The following is an 18876-nucleotide window of genomic DNA, read 5'->3' as shown; positions in this document are numbered from 1 at the left end:
TTTAAACTCAGTCTTGCCTCGCAGTTTTTATCCTTCACAGATACCTAAAGTATCATGGAAGGTATTTATTGATGTCTTAAAACACCTCCTATCATCCTATTTCTTGTTCTTGTCATTGGCTTCCATACGTTTCTCCCTTTGTGATAATTTGGAAAACATTATCACTCTTAATTTTCTCAGTCCACCTAACTTACTACGCGGTTCTACAGGATGATGACTCAAGCACTTCAGTTCTTTCACTTACTTTTTTCTGAGAGTCCATGATTCTCAGAAATTTCTTCCTCAAACTAGTGCCACAATCATGCTAACAGACTCCATGATTCTCAGAAAACTCTTCCTCAAACTAGTGCCACAACCATACTAACAGACTCCATTATTCTCAGAAATTTCTTCCTCAAACTAGTGCCACAATCATACTAATAGACTTCTTTTGGCTAGGAATACCCTACTTGTCAGTGATAATCCATCTTTAATATTCTCTTTAGTGGTATAGCTAAGGACATTTTGGTGCAATCTGCATTTTGGTCATATTTTACCCCTCCATCTCCTATGACCTCTCCAATGACATCATGCATTATTATTTCCACTTTCCTAGTACAGACCACTGTTATAAGTACAAAATGGAGGGAAATTAAAATATGGCAGGTAACACATAATAGTAAGAGTTTCCCCCTCCCCCATGGCATTAACGTGGAGGTATGGCACTTGCCTTAAGTGTAAACTGGCAGGAAATTCAAATAATTTAATATGGGACATTCTCCTGTTTGTGATGACCATCCGCGATTGTGGACCTAGTGATACTGGTGCAGACCAATGATGCCATAATCCAAGATGGTGGACCTGGGGACAATGGTGCAGCCTGCATGGCTGTCAGATTTCCCAGTTCACTGGTGCACTTAGCATGGTTTCTGGGTCAGCTGTGATCGGTATAGAATCTCGTCCTAAGTTTAAAGTGGGGGAGATTAAAAAGAAAACGTTACTTTTGTCCTGGCGTTAGAATTCACTTGCCTTCGGTTTAAAAACAGAGCATCCTGCAAATTTCCCCACTCCAGTCCTCTTACGCTGTCTAAACATTATCACCTAATTATGGAGCTGACTTGGCTTGATATTTACAGTTGGAACAGGATAATAGCAACTGCGACTTTATTTAAACAAATACTGCAACAGGGAGTGCCCTTTTCCAGAGTTGTGAGCTTCCGTGCTGTAATTCTCCGTCAATTTTTTAGTAAGTGCAAGCACCAACTGCCAATGCAGGTGGTCGCCGACCAAGTAGGAATTTCACCGTAGCTGCTGCTATTGACTGCAAGCGGTCATGACATTAACGCAGACTACTCAATTCTCCCCTCCACTTCCAACTCTGTGCTATTCATTTTGGAAAGTACTGCCACGTTCCTGGCCAGTCCCCCAGGTTGTTCCAGCTTTTCCTCACCTCACTTCCAAAGAGTCCAGAGCCACACTGTTCCTAGTGGTCATGCTAAGTGCGTAATTCCAGTCACTCATAGGGTCTGTTCTGGTCATGTGCAAAATAAATATATTTCTTCTTTGCAGATCCAATCCTGCGTGATATTTTTGATTTTTCTCACCCAAAAATGTATTCTCCCAAACAAATTCATATCTGTGGCACATTTCAGCTCGAAACGCACTAGGAAGGACAAATATAATTTTCTTGGTGCCTATCTAAACCTGCAAACATATCGTTCCTCTACACCTCAGAATCAGCCTGCTATTGTTGATGCTAACGCTCTTCCTGTAGTATTTATAGCTGATAACATACAAATCCACATAGTAGAGAAAGACATATTTTCTCCTGGACGTAGAAGATGTTATTCCTGATGAAAGGCACTCAGACATCTAGGAAACTTAGAGCTCCTTATAGCAGGCCCATAATAAAGGGAAATGGTTTTTTTTAAGTTACTCCATGCACATACATGATGGATAAGTTAGGGCACAGTCAACTCAAGACAAACGATAAAATAATAATAAATGTCGTTGTGACATGGCAGTCAGAGAATACATTTATTCAAAGCTAGTAGAACTCAGTCGTCGACTAAAGAAACTCGAAGATGATAATCACATATTAATAGCCTTAAAATTAGATCACCATCCACCTAAAGGTGCATATAGTTATGCAGGCAATGTGGTGCAGTAGGTTTAGTCATAGCTGTATGTTTATTCCATAGATTCAAATAGTAGGTTTTCTATACCACCAGAGACTCGAACAGCTGGTGGAGCTAACTGCAGTACATCGATCAGACATTTTTCTACAAAGTTACCCACACTGCATAGCGAAAACAATATATGTACGTACCAACGATAAGAAACGACTTCGGTATGCAATAAACTTCCAAAGGGTCATCACAAATCACCAAGCTGCACTAAAACAGTCGAAATCTTTAGTATTGTCATTGAATTTCTGTTTCTCGCGTCTTGTGTACAGCCTGTGCATTGTTGAACTAGTTTTATTTCTTATTTCCAGGCGAGATCGTGGAGTATCTCCCGATTGAGACATCTCATAAGGAGTACATATCCATATTCAACACGATTTCATCCTAAATTCAAGTGAAAGCAAACTTAACACCACTCGAATAGCCTACTTTGTGGTTTTCAAATAAAAAAAGTTGTGACTTTTGAAAACCCACATTATTGTAGCACTAAAGTGATATTATCCTCTGACAAAGTATGGTCTGTCGTGTGATACCTCAATCAAAATTTCATGGATCTCTGCTCGTAATACTCAGACACCTACAGTGGTACTGGGAAGAAACTTTGGGTTCAACGGCGAGTGGACAATGAGGTCACTAGAGACGCAGCACAAACTCGGATTGTGTCAAGGATGGGTAAGAAAATCGGCCGTGATCTATGAAAGGAACCATAATGGCATTTGCCTGGAGTGATTTAGGGAAATCACGGAAAACTTAAATCTTGATGGCCAGGCACGGGTTTGTAGTGTCGTCCTCCCGAATGTGTCACTGGGTGATCAGATCAGTGCAGGAGACTTCCCGTGGTCAATAAAGCTTTTTAACAAAACAGAAAACAGACGTTCCAGAATTTAATATAGTAGCTGTGATATACAACTTGCACTTGAGTTAGCAGCTATACATTTACAGAGTCTACGAAATATTAGGAAGCTGTTTACGAAAACTGTTGAAACAAACTCGTAATCCCACAGAAGAAGATGTCGACCACTATATCAGTACGTCAACACAAGTCAAAACGCAGAACTAAGTATGAGCTTACAACGTTTGGTATGGGTATGGAAATGCATTCTTGTTTTAGTATGTGTATAAATACCTGCTTATATGTAAAGATAAATGAAGTGTTCGTGACAGCTGTATTATTTTTCAACAAAATCCAATGCATGTTAGTGCCGTCATATCGTTTTCACCCTGCGCGGATAGACGAAATATCCACTTAAAAGAACTTAGTGGTAAATGTTTTGTCTGAGAATACTTTAGGAAAACAGAATAAGAAGAATTTATAACTACCGCAGGATAACATCAGATAGGGAATTGTTCGTCCATATAACTGTAAAAAGCCAAAATTTCTCTTGCCTCAACTAATGCATTCAGACAGCGTTCATTTTAAAAATGTATATGTGCTTTAAAAAACGCTATTTCAACCCGGATACTATCTGCTTGTGGAGATACATTTAGTATTACATATAACACGTTCACCAAAAGTGATGATGTCCCACGACCTGAAATAGTAAAACCTAATACTGTATTCATATTCAACGATGCTGCTGTGAAAAATCAAGATCCAGTATGAATATACTTCTGCTCCAGTGGGCAGAGAAATAAATATCTTTTACGTAAGTCGGACGAATTCTAGAACTCTGAAACAAGTGATAAAATATACTAACAACCTTATTGTAGGTAAATTGTAGGTAAATAACAGGGTAATATGAATTCAAAAAAAGAAACATTTAACAGGCACATGGGGGAACCGGCACGATATTTGAAGAATTTACAATTTTGTGTGGAGGTTGCTAGAATCATTCACAGCGCAGCTTTTTAGTTTTCAACAAAACTTGCCATTTTAATGATGGCTGACGCTGTCGGAATTTTCAAGAGGTTTTCTAAAGATTTTGACATCAATGTATAGAGAAGCAACATGGTAAGTACGTCATGGGCAAATTTGTGTACACATCAAAAAATGGTTCAAATGGCTCTGAGCTCTATGGGACTTAACAGCTACGGTCATCAGTCCCCTAGAACTTAGAACTACTTAAACCTAACTAACCTAAGGACATCACACAACACCCAGTCATCACGAGGCAGAAAAAATCCCTGACCCCGCCGGGAATCGAACCCGGGAGCACGGGCGCGGGAAGCGAGAACGCTACCGCACGACTGCGAGCTGCGGACTGTGTACACATCCTTCGATAATCACTCAGAGAGGGGAAAGTAGAACATTTGCCTTTATGTTTAATTGATAACTCAGAAGCTCAGCGATACAATTAAGCATCATACTACTAGCCTTGAAGCATTAAAAAAAGTATTAAGCACTTACGCACATTTTCTCAGACCGTTTTGAAGTTGACTTCAGGGACTGATGTAACTGAAAAGAAGGCAGAATGTATAAAAGTTCTATATTGCTCCTTAGTGTGCCTAGTATATAACAACATGCTGACACAACAAAGTCGTTGAGTCGCGCAAGACTATCGGGCGGTTAGAGCATTTGGAAAGAGACTAGTTAACTCAGAGAAGCATTTAGACCTCATGCAGAATCTATTGGATACCTCTTGAAGGCAAATGATTCCAGAGTAGTTGCTATTGGAGATACCAATAAATATTGTAGTGCTAATCAGATAGATAGAACATACGGAGTATGCAGGGAAAACAGTATGTACTGGGAACTCGACGTATATGTGTACCAAGAATGCAATAGACATAGGTGATAGAGAATTTGAAAGAACTTCCGGTTTGCTAAATCTAACATTCTCTAAAACAGCAAAACTTGTCACATGTTCACCAAAAGATATAGAAATGTATTATCAAACAATGCTTATGACAAAGGTAAATACAAAGTCAATGGTGCACAACCAAAGCCTCCAAGAGTTACAAATATAAAATCTTTAATAAACCTGTGTTGGTGAGCATACTTGGCTGTGAAGCTGTCGACATTCAGTGTAAGAAAAGTAATAGTCGATCACCCTACTACATCTACTTCGAGACCCCAACGAAGTACTGAATGACTATAACTGCTCATAGCATTAACTGCAGGTGGCAATGTGGCTCATTACAATCAAATAATTTCGGTAATTTCAGAGCTCTGAGACAGATGTACAATCAAATAATTATGGGGACAGCTGTTCGGGAGCTTTATAAACCAGCATGGAAAGAGAATCATCTAGACAAGTTATAATTCTATGTCAGGATATCTTATGGCAGACGACTCTTGTCAGTCTGAGACAATATTCATCGGAGAGTAAAGGTTTCAAATATATTTTAATGGTTACTGATACATAGTCAGGTTTTTTTCTGGGTCTTACTTTTGAAAGCAAGGACTGGGAAGGCAGCTGCATAGGATTTTGAGTGATTTCTGCAGACACGAACCAATTGCATCTGACACAATGATGTTCATAATAGATATTTTAAGATGATAATTAAACCATATGGAGTACAACAGTACCCGAAATTCTCTCAGATGAAGGCAAGTATTCTGGAGAGTTTGAACTGGTTGGTAAAAGTACGAATATGAATGCGTTGTAACCTTCATGGTTCTTCTAAATAGATAAATATACTCCCAAAAATCACTGACCTTTATAACTGAACTGTGCGCTGGAGAACAAAAATGAAATCAACTGACATTCATGATAATGAACTTCTAAATATTGGGTATTGTCATATCAAATTGGTAGATCCACACAAACAGAAATTTAATGTAGGTGATTTAGTATGTACTTCACAACAAAAGAAATCGTGCTTACGAAACTAGTCAATGGAGATATTTGCAGTTCCAAAAGTGCAATGAACGAAGCCTAGAACTTACTTCATAAAGGGTAGCAACACTAGTGAAATTGCTAATAGTTTGTACAAGCGATTTCCTATATGGCAAGGCACATAAATGTCAAACAGTGCAGTAGCATAACATGCATGACAGGAAGTGCATCAGCAGAGGTAGTGGTATTCTTGACAAATTACCTAGAGACTTCACATCCCCATTTATAATTACTGTAGACCGGAAACCAAGCATGAGAAACCACACGTGCATGGTGTATTGACAAAACCAAAACATATAATACATTAACGTAATGTGTGACTGTTGGGAAAGGGCTATATTTCAAAAAGCACAGTAAAAGGCTTGGACTATTCAGTAAAAAAGAAGCTACTTGCTACACTGCCAGACGGAATGCTTGCAAATATCGATCTGCTTAAAAGAGTCTTCCTTCGAAAATTTAATGGAGTATTTATGCAAAATACATTGCCTGAGACAATGTAGAAATCTAGTGATTGTGGAACTGTAAATTTAGATATTTCGAGTGGACTTGGATTTCACTGAGTGACAGACGTTAAAAGAAGAAGAACCAGAGACTACTACTTTAATTCATTTGGCAATCTACAGGTGCTACAAGAGTTACACCAGTGCTTTACTGCTAACCACGTATTCTTCAATTTTCAACACCACCAAAAGTTCAGTACATACCTCTACGGACACCTATGTCTCATGTTCATCCTGACAGCCTCAACGAAAAAGATCAAAAAACAATAATCACGCACAGCAGTTTGTCAGTTGAGCTTGAGGAGTGATGCTACACAATTTTACTTTAAAACATGGATCGTCAGTACTAGGACAGAGTGGATTACATTCCCCCAATCGAATTAAGCAAAGGGAATTGCAGTATTGCATTGACTGAGTTAAAAACGTACAATACTATTCATAATATGACAGCATCAAATTGCAAATGGGCGCTAAAAACAGTACTCTTAAAACGAAAATATGAACGACCAAGGAAGTAATAGAATTTAGAAAGGAATTGGATCATTAATAATTTTCTGAAAGGGTCAGACCCTGCATGCCGATCACGGTAAATTCTGTCAGTTAGATCGAATGGAGCATTCGCCATGATGCTTCTTGCACAAACCTTTTGTTTCAGCATTATTCGAGAACAGCGATGAGATCCACATAGTCACCCAGCAGCAAGGTGCTTTTCCCATTCCAGGCAGCAGTTTCCTATACCTATAAGGTAAATTCTTCATTTAGGGTGGAGATCCCACGACTTGGCAATCATGGATTGTTAAAACATCATATCGGTTATAAACACTATAATTTGTTATACTTACATTTCAAACCGATAGAAAAGCGAACCTGAGACGTGATTCAGGTGAATTCGACAACTGTATTTTAAAAAATTCTGAAGTTTACCTAAATTCTGCGTTTTATTTACATGACAAACTGGTTCAAATAGCTCTGAACACTATGGGACTAAACTTCTGAGGTCATCAGTCCCCTAGAACTTACAACTACTTAAACCGAACTAACCTTAGGACATCACACACATCCATGCTCAAGGCAGGATTCGCACCTGCGACCGTAGCGGTCGCGCGGTTCCAGACTGTAGCGTCTAGAACCGCTCGGCCACTCCAGCCGGCATTTACATGACATCTTACAGCAAGATTGGTTCAGTGACGTAAACTGTGTGTTTCTCATAATGGAAACAATGTTTCGCTCAGCTACTAAGACAATGAAGAGAATGAGGAGTGTCCGCTCAGTCCAAAGGACTGCGCTAATTGTAATTATAGATTGCTAGAAATAGAACGAGAGTTTGAACAGTCAACTAGTTGACGTTCATTTCAGTCTGAAGCATCTCAGAGTTGTCAAAAATCACAGCATCGTCCACATTAATACGACATTATCGCATAATGAATTACAGTCCGCTTACCGGAATTGTGTTGTAGCTTCTTTAAATTAATAAGCATAGAATCACAACTAAACCATTTCACAATGTCACCAAAACTACAGACATCTTAATCGATGACCCGACATCTTAATCGATGTTCCTCAACAAACATGAACACTCAGTATTTAATGAAGTGACATTTATCAGCTTCATAAACAATGAACAAGTTAGCACAACATTTTATACGTTAGACAGTTCAAGCAAACTTTTAAAATATGTGAAATGTCTCAAAATGTGTAGAAGTGTGTTATGGTTAAGTCGAAACTATCATGAAATGAACTGGGATGACGATAGAATGGTTTTAGAAAATGTGGTGACATTACTTCGAAGATTTGATTGACTCAACTGTTTATTTAATACGCAGTGACAAATCGCCTTGAATACTTATATTTTACAAGAATGCCACTGCTGTAAATTTTACAACATATAGACGTCCTTCACTGCGTATCCTTAGGCTGAAGAATAGTAAGAAGATGGTTTGTTCTGCGTGCACATTAGATAATATCACATTAAAAATAAAATAAATTACAAATAAGTGATTTAGAAGAATCTCTCATGTATTTTTCTTTCACAAATGTGCCCTGCGCGCTGTCACCTCTCCAGGAGCCACAGCATCAGACGTCTACTCCTGGTGGAATCCGTTGCCCTGTTGGCTGAAATTTACCACTACCTTTGCTCACTCGGCCTGCATAAGGTAGACCGGTTAGTCATAATTCAGTTCAGTCTCTTCCTAGCATTCGTATGTGACGTTAGTATCAGCAGCAGTATCATCATCGTGAAAGATTCGGCCGTGGCTGCAAGCATCCTCATTTCGATGAGAGCGAAGACGGTACACCATCACACCTGTTTGAGGAAGACATATTCACAGTTCTAAAAGGAACGTTTTACAGATGATGATGCACTGCCAGTGTTGAGAACTGAGGAAAGTGTCCAGCAGTCTTTAACCTTTTTATGCATTGTTAATATTGGGATGTTGTAAATGAATTCTACTATTAATTTAGCCCAAACATACAGTTTTCTGCTATAGTGAATTGAACTGAGTGACAAGCTGCATACTAATATTGTTAATTGAACACTACTTTGACAGGGCGCCACCCGAGTAGGAATGTGCCTACACAATAAAAAGTAACCCAGGACATTTATTAATAGTTACGATGCAGAGTGATGCGTAACTTCGGTAACTATTTCATGTGTGGCACTTGATGTCCTGTACTTAATACAATGAAAATTCCGTCGCTTTGCATTCTACAATATTGTCACTATGACAAATTAATAATGCAAAAACTTATCTCGCTGTCCTAATTCTCTATAAATAGCGACTAGTAAGTCGGAATGTAGTATTCAGAACATAGCTCGTGGAACTCTACATTCTACAGTAATTGTAGAGCGTGTCTGAGCTGGCTGCACATACTGAACTATCTGACTGCGGGGCTAGAGCTGAGCGAGTCTTCATGACACATCGTTTTTTTTCTGCCTGTCTCTAGAATGCAGAAGCAATGTAGTACCCATTGACAGCTCTCCCTCTGATGACTGGCAACACTACGTATTCGCAGATGAATACGATGGGCATAGGGCTTGGCTCAGAAGCGGAGAGTGGTCCAGATTTGAGATCACCACCAAGAAGCTGCTGCTCGGAAGTAAGTGGCCTGCTGGTGGCAACCTCTTTTGGTTTTGTTGTGGACCTCTTAAGTCTGCTACACAGCATGTTTTTCGTCTATTGGAGTTGACATAAGGCATGCGGTATGTAGTGGGTCAATACATCCTAGTGAGCCAGCTCATGGATAATGATAACGATGATAATTTGACCGCTCATGATAAGCTTGTGAAGTTGGGAAGAGGTGACGCTTGAAAGGGGGGGGGGGGGCGTGGTGAGCATACTCTTGTCTAATTTGACATTTATAGTAGAGAGTTTGTAACCTCCCCCTCACTTACCGACCTTAATGACAGTGAAAAATGAAACCGCGTGTACCTAATGGGAGTTTTGGAAAAGCAATCGTCACCGAAGTTAACCTGTCGGTAAAGAGGGAGGAAAGGGTTACATCTAAATGAAAGGAAATGTGCTAATGAAACTGGTGGAAATTAATTTTGAAAAGGGGTAAAGTTAATAAAGAAAGTAAATGTGCAGCCGTTACGTTAACAATTAACTAGCGGTAATTAGGTATTTGAGATTTGGGGGAAATCATGGTCGCCAGTCCTAAGGACAATTAGACTGAAAAAGAAAGGTTATTACACATATAATTAGCACTAGAAGCGTGGCAACTGAAGGTTGACACGTGTAGTGTGAAAACTGAAAGTTTGTCAGAAGTAATAAATTTCGCTACACCCTGACTTAATTTAGCAAAAGAATTAATAAAACCGGAAAATCGAAAGTTAATTTAGTGACTGAAGTTAATAGTGAGCTTTCTTTCTGAAGCACATCGAAATTAAGTAAAATACGGTTAGTCTTGGACTACCTCAACAATCATTTCAAAAACTACTCGAATCTACGCAATTTAGAAATAAGAGATTTAACTTTGAACTTGAATTAAATGATTCCGAACAATTAACAATAGTAAAATTTAGTACGTACCAAGCTGAGCTGCAGTCACAGGTAAGCTAAAATATGGTAACAAAACTCGCACTCTTAATTTGTGCTTGTGTAATCTAAATAGTGTAGCCAGCTATAAATACTTTAACCGAATTTTGAAATTAAAGCAGTGAAAACGAGTTAGCTATATTACTTTAATGCTGGCGTTTGAATTTCAACGACACTCGGGTTCATTTCGGAAAAGGAAGGGACTCTGCTTGGTAATGCAATTGGGACAATGAGCAACAAACGTTCATGCTAAGTTGCTATAATTATAGTGACGAAAATGGAACAGTTTGAAAAGCTGAGGTCTGCCATACAGTTCTAAAACTTTACGTGCGTCCAGTCTTCCTTGTCGGTTGATTGAAGGTTTGAAGCCGTCGGTCGGGGAGGTGGCGACAGTCACTCATTGTCGGCCGTCGCTGTTGCAGAAGCTGGATGTTGGCGCGCCTTCTTCTCGACACGGTCACCATACGAAACGGGCTCTTGATGTGCGCTAGTTAATGTTTCCCGTCCGCGACACCATGTCAGAAACTATCATCGCAAGTCGAGCGCAATTACATGCTGCCAAACCCCGAAAGCGCGGCAACTCGCGGGAGCGTCACACAACACACCTGCTCCACTTGCTACTCCCGCCACACTCCCTCCCTCTCAGCTCAGCCCGCGCTCCACGCGGCAGAGTTAACACTACCAAAGATCCTACACACTTTGATTCTTCACACGACCTATCGATGTAATCGTTCGATAGCAGTTTTCCCTAGGCAAGACCCAGCGTAAAAGTACAAATAATATTTACGAAACAAACCAACATAAATGCATAAATATATATATATATATACAAACAGTAAAACAATTACAGTATATAAAGAGACAGAAATGTCATATCTTGAGGTAACAAAACAAGGAAAAAATTACAGTACAATAGATGGAAATAGGAGGATATGCATTTCCGGCGTTACAAGTTGTGCTATTTTCTCAGAAATGTTCAATGAATTAGATCTCCCACCTGTATCGCCTGCACGAGCACCTGGACCTTTCCTATCAGTAGAGCCTGCACCTGCGTCATCAAAGGCTATACCAGCGCCTGCACTACCAATATGGAGTGCCAGCAGCACGACTTCCGCGGTCGGCAGCCCTGCAGAGCTAATGACAGGGCCGTCATCGTGCAAGTGGCATCAACACATGTGTCGCTGACACCCAGATCGTCAAGAGCAGCAGTACTATCGACAACACACGGAGCATATGGACGGAGTCCTCGTAGTTTTAGTAATGGTCAATTATCAGCCAACAGTTGCTTGTGCAGTAATTTTGATAGTAATATTGAGGATGGAGATGGTCGTGTATATGGCACTCCTTCATTACTGATTAGAGGTGAACTTGGCGATAGGATATTGGATATTGCTTACCCAAATCTATAATATTGTAGGGTACCAAGAATCTGTGCTTTGTGATACACTACGAGTTCACTCTTTCCCTTAAGCATGGTATCTCCAAAAATATAGTTATACATAAGTGAGGTGACAGCCTAATGAGATATTAGAGGATACCTCAAATCCTAAGCGGTTTGAAACATTTACTCTGAAGCCAGCGCAGGCCCAGCTCTATGAATTTCAAGCAAGAGATTCCTGGTAAGCTCTTAACAGACTCCTGTATTTCGATGTTCACATGTGTGTTTTCGATCTAGTACAAGGGAGGGAGGTCGGCTCCTGTATTCTTCTTCCAAAGGATGTAACTCACAGAAATGCTTACGTAGGATGTGTGAATGCTTCTGGCTTGTGACAGAAATTTTTAAAAGTTGTACAGTGTACAAGTAAATTCTATGTGTAAGGTATTTATGAGTATTATTAACACGATGGCATTGAATTCCCCATGAGTTTTCAGTTAATCAGTAAATTTGAGAAACGGAATCCCCGTATATGTATTCATGTATACGATTCAAAAGAAAACAGGCCTCGTGATACTGTTGTTATACACAGAGTCGTTGGTCCCTTTACTTGTCCAGACTTGCTGGTCAGTGTGCGACACGTGCAGATTTGATGTTAATCTCTCAGGGTGAGACACAACACTTCTGTCCCATCTTCTTTCCCCCCAGTTATCAACACACTGTGGCAAACGGTATTTTCATCTTAGTTGTATGAACTCGTCTGAAACGAGAGAGTGATTAACATAGCGTATACTAGAATACTCATCCCACAACCCAGTACATGTGGAAATGCACTCAAAGGAAAACAAATTCTATAAGTTTGGGAATTATATCTAGAAGGAGCAAGTACTCTTGTTGTATGTACGGACTTTAAATATGTTTCACACCTGTCGTGGACTGTGGGAGTGGCCCCACAGCCCTATATAGTACTCTCACAGAACGGCACATATGTTTTGGAGCAGTGTATCATGGTGTATGTGCATATGATTGTAGTCATACTTATTTTGAGTCATACAGTGAGGAATGTCCTTTGAGATCGTTTCTCTGTGTGCTTCAAGATACTGCAAAGAAAGATGTCGAGTGTAGTAGCACTAAAGTTTCTATTGACGCGTCTACTCACGCAAGATTACTAAAATTTGGTTTCAAGTAGAAAGTGAAATTAATCACTGGAACGAAAACTGTTAAAATTAACTGGAGTAGTCGGTCATTAATGATGGTGGAGGCATTTTTGTTAGTGACTAAACTCATACTAGAAAGAATGTTGTAAAATTTAGAGGAAATTACATCTTTTAGAAACATCATCAATTCTGTTATCTACGGGCAAAATGGAATCATAGCTCGGAGACTGTGGCCAGATCATTTAAGGTTCCACGCTTGCATTCGAGTTTGCAGAACGCTTCATGATGATCGTCAGTTAATCTCAGGGACGCTGCAGCAAGTTTCAAATAAATAAATGGCAGAATACTAATCGTATTAGGGGATTGCGTCTCCACGCCACGATCCGTTAAGCTCATATGAGCTGTTGGCTGTAGCAATAAAATATTAAAACATTTCATGTGTGTTATATATATGTGGAGAACTGTTAAAATGAGAACTCATGAGACTTAACTAATTTACATTAATGTAATTGCGAATGGTTCTAAAGTTAATACATGACACTTACATCAGATTTGTCTACACAACAGAAATATTAGTTACTAATAGGAAAGGCATCCAGCTATAGTGCGTCCTATGAGTATAAAACGTAACAGACAAGAGAGAGAGAGAGAGAGAGAGATCCAAGAAGGGACACTATTCACTTATTTTTTAAAACAGTAAACAAATATTACAATCGATCGCAGTCAGTCCCAAACCGGACTGCCACTATATCTTTGAAATATTATTTAAGAAATAATAATTACATTTCACAAAGTTAATTGACATATTTATTTAGATTTGACGTTATTTATTGTAAATAAATAAATAAGTGCAGATTTCTGTGGTTTCCGTGGTTTTTGCACTGTTAAATTTAAATAAACGTCGGTCTGTCCATGTAATGCTTCATTGGCTCCCACGGAGGCTTGAAGCTATTTCATTTATAAATTTTCTTCAAAGCTTCAACATACTTCAGAAATGTTTATATTCCCTTTCAGTACAGTTAAAAATGACATATTTTTGGCTGTACAGTTAGTGATACAACATGTTTGAGCATTTAAAATTGTTTGTACACATAAAGTCTTATTTCAATATAATAAACGTCAATTAAAAAGTATTTACATGTGCACATATACAAGTAAATAAAACAGTACATTAGTTATACAAATCGAAATGCAGTAAATCAGAGTACATCGGATATATGGTAGAATGATAAAGGTTTCAGATAAACTGATATATATCATAGATTTTTGTAGTTTGATTATAGTCTCTTTTTTGTTGATTTCTTTAGATTAGGTTGTTTGATTTTGTACAATATTACGCATACTTGTTTTCCACATTGAATGGATTTACAAAGTTTTGGTGATGTCTTGAACATCGATGGTCGTAGGTGTGGAGCCAGAGAATTTCGAAGATATGAATTTAGTTTAGATTCGTTGCTCTTCTCGTAGAAGGAATTATAAAGGTTTCTTGTTGCTTTTGCCTCTCCTTGATTCCAGACTCTGGCATGGAGTTAAGGGTCCGGGAGGCGCCCCGCTGCGTTCTGAAGGAATGTTTACATCTGCGTCTCGCCAGCACGTGACTGGTTGAGCTGCCAGCTTGTTGTGATATCGAACTCTCGCACAGGCCTGGGCGAGAAACGAGCCGCTGCAGTATCGCCAACTTGTTCAGTAGCGTCCGTGATGGTTTATGGAAAAGATAAAATAGCAGTATCAGTTGTTTGATAGATCCTGCAAAACACTAAGCTGCGCACACCGCAATTGCTGACTGACTGTTTAGCTGTGTAAAGTGCACTCGATGTTAGCTTGTGGATCACTGTTTAGAAGTTCGTGTGAACTTGTGTCATTATTTTTCCGAAATTGGTTAGACATACGTCCAGGGTAGTTAGTAGGACTGGTGATATTTTGAAAAATATCGGGAATCCGATACATATCGATATTTAAAAAGATATCATTGTTGGCCTTCGATATATCTAAAAAGTACCGCTATACCGAAGAGAGAACTATCCACGTACCGGCCTGTCTTGGCGAAAATCATTTCCTAACAAAGGGAACTGCATTAAGTGGCACAATAAAGGGTGTCCGTTGGGTCCGTCGTTCGGTTTCGTCACATATCGGATTTTTCTGGAACAGTTCATGCTGACTTCCCTGTTTATTCGTTTCCGCAAACGCCAGCAACCTTAGCAGCTCCAGTGTCAAAATTGGGTAGTGAAGTTAAACGTTTCAGTTTCTGCTGGTAGCACCGAGCGTTAGGAATTGTTTTTAACCCTACTGGTGTGCTATTTCTCCATATCGGAAATCTCATTATTTCATTCACAACGCCACCCACCAATATAACTGGATTTTTTCATTGTCGCACATATACTTGCTTCACACAGTCAAATAGAAAGACTGGACATGATGGGAACTCAAAAAGTAGTAAGATTCCTCCATACAGTAAAAGTCAAATTATGTTCTACTGCAATTTCAAAAGAACAATTTCATATATTTAGCGAAAATTGCGAGAAAAATATAATGTAAAACACAAATATCAGCACTCGATATTGTCATTTCGGTATATCTATATGACAGTAAAAAAATCCCCGATTTATATTGATATATTTTTGAAAAATCATCGATATTTTAACAGCAACAGTACTAATTAGACCACGTACCACGAACCAAAGTTTGTTTGTTGGCTGCCGTAAGAGTTCGTTGTTTATAGTCCATACATTGCACTAACCTAATATTTACAGTGAGCACACGAGAGTCTTGTTAAATATTCATCTAGTCACTCGTGCTGGGTAACAGTTTTGAATTTAAAAGACGCATTCAACACCGCACGCTGACAATTAGTTTCTGTACCACTCCACAGAGTTGTTGGCGACAGAATTGACCGGCAAACGTTTATTGAAGCATTAAGTTTGCGTTCGTACGAGTGCTTTATGAATTGTGACTGTATTTTCTAGCATCCCGTCGATGGCAGGGTAGTGTGTTTACTGTTTCATCATTTGTCTCTTCGCGTTGCAGTTTGGTGAAGGTGAGTACTGCATTGTCTACACTAGCGTCGCTTGTTTAACTTCCCTACCAGATCGTCACATTTAAGTCTCTTTAACAGTCCATTCTGCACTCCGAAGGTGCATTTTTCACAGCTATTTAATTCGTGCAATTTCACTTACATAACCGTTTGCGGAGAATTTAGTCTCATCCTTGTATTACTTCGTGTCGTGAAACTTCGATATTTACAATTTTACAGTTTACAAAAATTAAAATTTATTTCTTGTGTATGGTCCTATGGCCGGATGCCTTTTCTTGTCCTAATATCTGACACATTTAACTAGTTGGAGGGTAAAAGTTTAAGACCCAAACTTGTGTAGCGTGGCCTGTTACTTGACACAAGGCTCCTAAGTTTACAAGATGGAAATTTAAGTGATATAGCGTCAAAAAACGCGAATACGATAAACGGTCATGGCAAAGAATCAAATCCTAATGTCTGTTTCATCCTTCACGTAAATAATGTATGGCTCATCCCTACCTAGATATCATGACATACATACACATACGAGAAAAATATTTTAAATAATCAACAAAAATACAATAATATATTTCTAATAATGTAATGTACTTTAAAAATTGATTCTTCTTTGTATAACTGAACTGTAACATAACTCGAATTATCGTGTAGCGTATTGAAACTGCAAGTGGTGTGCTTGCTCGGTTTTATTGTTAGCAAAACTTTATACGAACTGATTTGGCAATGCAACTCCCAGCACCAATAAAGAAATACACTCACTGCAAAATACATTCAGCCCCTTAGGCACTGAATCCTCTGGCACTGTTCGAAACCGATAACTTTGGTCCGTGTGCACATAACAATAAATTAAACTATTTTACCTCTAAAGCAGCAACAGTGGAACGCGAGATATTCTGATCTCTCATAAAAAGGAATATGAATTAGCTACAGGCTCAGCAGTGTGCAATCATGGCCATAATACTTGAAATGGACTTGAAATTCTTTTGGCTGATAAACGAGAACCTTTAAGAAAATCGAACTTCTGTGGTAGTGATTGTGGTAATTACCAAAACTTATTTTTTTTGTGAAATTATGTTTCAAGTTTGGCTTTTCAAAAACATTTGACAACTGAAGTTACATGGGTAAAAAAAAGAACATATCGTATTTACCAACTGACCGATAAACAATGACATTTACAGCAAGTGTTATCTAAACTCACTAATCCAGCATAAATGCAAATCACAAATTACATATAGCTCTGTTAACAAATCTTAGAAACATTACAAAAGTAAAATATCTAACTAGCCTTATTATCAATCAGCTTATGCACATTCTGGGGTTACTCAATAATTATAAATTATCAGCCAACTCATCTATACTAAAGCGCTGGCCAAACGAAAATCATAATTATTTAACGACTTTACCTTGCTTGCATGAAGACTTCCACTTCCATGTTCTCGTAATTTCTACATTAATCTAATACTTGCTGGCTTCAAGGAACACACTACAAAAAACTGCTTACATCATCCTCTTTCGCTCACGGACAGGTACCTACAACAGTGCCCCCATCGCTCTCTTACTCCACATATCAAAACAGAAAAATTTACATGGCCTAAACGTATGTTAAGAGAACCGACCTGCAAGATTCTCCCTACAAGGCACGTCGCCACCTAATAAAATGCTGAATAATCAAGCAAATGTGAAAACAAGGTACTAATAGAATTTGTATAAGTATGGGAAATGTGTCAAGTAAAAGGTCTAGTGTGTTTTATAGGTATGTAGAGTCGCGTGTACAACCAAAATAAGCTCTGTTGTCGTGCACAGTCAGCGATCGGCATTATAAAGCCCATCAGAGACATACATTGTTTATAAATTCATATACTAGTTTCACTTTCGTTTACGTTAATATTGTTATCGTATTCAGGTGCCACATACAAGTGCGTCCCAGTAGACTCATACATCTTTCCCTTTAGTTTACATTAATATTATTATCGAATTCGGGTGCCCATTGCAATAAAAGCACATGTTATAGTATCGGTAAAGACAAAATAGTATCATAAATGAATGAACATAAGATATATAGAGGCAATATACAAAAGGACACAAACTTTTATTATGAAAAAATATTTGAGTTACAATTCGCAGCGGTCAGACCACCCAAGGGACGTGATCCGCTGGACACATGTCAAAATAAATGGTGTCTCTTTCAGTTGCTTTCACGCACATGCATATCAAAACAGAAAAAAATTGCAAGGCTTAAACTTACGGTAAGAGAGCCGACATGCAAGATTCTCCCTACCAGGCACGTCGTCACCTAATAAAATGCTGAATAATCTAGGAAATGTGAAAACAAGGTACCAGTAGAATTTGTATAAGCATGGGAAATGTGTCAAATAAAAGGTCTCGTGTGTTTTATAGGTATGTAGAGTCGCGTGTAGAACCAAAATGAGCGTAAATTGAGATATGCTGGTAATGCAAGTAACGACTTCTGCAAGAATAATGCCAAATATCGTATTTCCTGAAAAGTAGCAAAAAAATTATATGAAGCTGAAAAGTGGTTAAAAACTATATAAATAGCAGTAGCATAATGTCTTCAGAATGCAAGACATCGAAGTGAAGAAATAATTTATGTAGTCAAAACTGGTGCATATCAGTAGTGTAAATAAAGTAGTTGGTTACATAGAAATTTTGTAGAATAAATGCCATAAAATTTCCTTTTCAAATTCTTGCTGCTGAAATAAGCTTGCGCATAATTTCGTTCATAATTGCAGCCGTGTTCTTGGTGCTAAAACTTACATTATTGGTATTTCAGTAATTTCTCGTTGTTGCTATGCGATGAAAATTGAATTTAAGTAAATC

The sequence above is a fragment of the Schistocerca cancellata genome, chromosome 1, assembly GCF_023864275.1.
Source record: "Schistocerca cancellata isolate TAMUIC-IGC-003103 chromosome 1, iqSchCanc2.1, whole genome shotgun sequence".
In the NCBI taxonomy this organism is placed as follows: Eukaryota; Metazoa; Arthropoda; class Insecta; order Orthoptera; family Acrididae; genus Schistocerca; species Schistocerca cancellata.
This window is presented reverse-complemented; position numbering follows the sequence as displayed.